Source organism: Oncorhynchus nerka, linkage group LG14, assembly GCF_034236695.1.
Source record: "Oncorhynchus nerka isolate Pitt River linkage group LG14, Oner_Uvic_2.0, whole genome shotgun sequence".
Classification (NCBI taxonomy): domain Eukaryota; kingdom Metazoa; phylum Chordata; class Actinopteri; order Salmoniformes; family Salmonidae; genus Oncorhynchus; species Oncorhynchus nerka.
This window is the reverse complement of record NC_088409.1, coordinates 46,817,522-46,820,470: the sequence shown is the minus strand read 5'-3', so window position 1 is coordinate 46,820,470 and position 2,949 is coordinate 46,817,522.

The following is a 2,949-nucleotide window of genomic DNA, read 5'->3' as shown; positions in this document are numbered from 1 at the left end:
GGATACCCGGGCCAGGTCGATTAGAAAGGCCTGCTCACAGAAGTGTTTTAGGGAGCGTTTGACAGTGATGAGGGGTGGTCGTTTGACTGCGGCTCCGTGGCGGATACAGGCAATGAGGCAGTGATCGCTGAGATCCTGGTTGAAGACAGCGGAGGTGTATTTGGAGGGCCAGTTGGTCAGGATGACGTCTATGAGGGTGCCCTTGTTTACAGAGTTAGGGTTGTACCTGGTGGGTTCCTTGATGATTTGAGTGAGATTGAGGGCATCTAGCTTACATTGTAGGACTGCCGGGGTGTTAAGCATATCCCAGTTTAGGTCACCTAACAGAACAAACTCTGAAGCTAGATGGGGGGCGATCAATTCACAAATGGTGTCCAGGGCACAGCTGGGAGCTGAGGGTGGCCGGTAGCAGGCGGCAACACCTTTGACCTTTTCAAATAAACTGCCTGCATCTAAAAAATGCTGATTCAAGGCTTTCAGAATGGAGGTTCTCTGTTACAATCTGTGTATCTACCAACAAATGTTTGGGAAGCTGTGTATCTTTTTTGCACTCCAAACCTTTCACTACTTGCCAAAATTTGGATGGATTATTTAAATTATATGATGTAGATTTCAGGTAGTGGTCTGCTTCCAATTTACGGATCATTGCCACACCCATATTCCGAAGACGTTTAAAAGCCATCCAATCATATTCCGAACTAGTCCCTCTTGCTTTAGCCCACATAGCATTTCATTCTCTTATGATTTAGTAAATTCCTTAGCAAACCAAGGGTTCTCTCTGCCCTTAGTCCTGATTTTGTTAAAGGGGCATGCCTATTGCATACATCCTGGAATGCATTGTGGAAGTAAGAAAAGGCTAGTTCAACATCAGGGATTAATTCCATTCTATTCCATTTAATGCTACATCATGTAAAAAACCTTGAATATAAAACCGCTTCCAGTTTCTTTTCATAATGACACGCTGAGATTTCTTAGGAATTTTACCATCTCTCACACAGGCAATAGCACAGTGATCATTTATGTCATTTGCAAAAATACCAGAAGCATTGAAACGATGAGGAGTATTGGTTACGGTCAAATTTCAGAGGATATTTTATATTCAACCTAGTTACACTGTTGATAATCTGAGTGAGATTATAAGTATTGCATAGAATTTTGAATTGATCAGAGCTAGATGTTAACCAGTCCTGATTCAGATCACCCATCAGGACAAACTCAGAATTGACATTCTGTGATAACAAATACAGAGAGCCAACAGTAGCAGATGGAGGTCTATAACAACAAAATACAGTAATATTTAAAGATGAGCCAAGGTTTAGGTTCAAATGGCTTAAGTTTAGTAACAGAAGTCAGAACGACCACCGAGAACTTGTCTTTTACGTATACAGCAACACCACCACCCTTAGATTTACGATCTGTACGAAAAACATTGTAAACATTTATGACAATATTTTTGTCTGTAATGGATTTTTTTTGAGCCAGGCTTCAGAAAGCATAAATACTGTAAATCAGGGTCGGCAGTTTTCATCCATATGTTCACAATATCAAGCTTTGGCAGAAGACTTCTTACATTCATATGCAAAAACTTCAGGCCACTCTGTCTACTTGATTCGGCAGAGGTAAGATTGTCAGGACCTGGGTTATATTGCACATTTCCAGACAATAGAAGCGGCAAGATAATGGCAAGTCTAGATCGGGGGTTAAAACATTTGGATTTATAGACAGCAGTTGAACGAGAATCCATAGTCATAGTCTTTAACGCCACATATTACAGATGTGTAAAGTCCTGAGACATGATTAAGTACCAAGAGAACAGTCCTGACATGTAAGTGCAAGAGTCCAATTTCTCCCATATTGTTTGGGAGAAATGTGCATAGTTCTCACGTGCATTTCCGGAGCAAACATGTGGTTTCTCACAAATCTTGAGGGAGAAACAGTGATATATTTCCTTATTCACAGAGCAACGGGCTCTAAAAGTATCTCCAACATTGTAAAAGCCAAGGGTAGACAAGCACAAAATGAACAACAGCAACATGTTTGTTTATTGCCTAAGAGTCACTGATCAAATCGTGCAACCGCAGATCAATAAAAAGTCAGCGATCTTTGCATATGATGTAGACGAGCAAAGCTCCAGGGAGAGAGAGAGTGGCGAGGGCACCTGTACTAGAATGGGAGAGACAGACCAGGGCAGGTGGGGAGCAGGCAGGTAGAGAGATCAGTTCTCTGGCCAACAGCACACATGGATCGCACGTATCGACATACTGATAGCAGTTTGTCGGACGGAGATCTCCTGCTAGTAGCTAATGTTGAAAAGCTTCCTTATTGAAGAAGTACATTTAGAACAGTTTGGAAGACCATGAGTTTATGATGATGACTGCTGTACTTCATAGTGTAGGTTCCAGCCATGTTAGAACCTGGGACCCTCTCCACAACACTTCAATAGCACTGACCCAGAGAAACCAAGGGGTTTCTGGGGTGGCAGTACTTCTAGACTTCAGGGTCGCTACTAGCGCACATCACACAACTAACTAGCTGGCGATTCGACATGGGCATCAAAAGTATGAAAGCAGATTGAGATACAGATGGACTCGAAAATCATTCATCACACATGCATTTGATGTCTCTTTGATAGTAATTCGCTTGATGCTGGTGAGTGGGTCTGTGGCCACTTAACCAGCTGCAGCCCGGGCCCATTGTGACAAATGAAGACCAAACCTGATTCCTTTCCCTCAATCAATATCGTTGGCTACTACCCTAATGCTGACTGCTCCTCTCTTAGAACCTAATTTCCTGCGTCTGATAATTATTTCCCATCCGCTCGCACATGCACACAAATGAATGTGAAAAGGACAGGATCTGGGTGTCATGGAAACAGGGTACATCAAAATCCACTTCACCAGACCGACAAATATCTTCCTCCTTGACCCTCCTTCTCTCATCCACATTAAA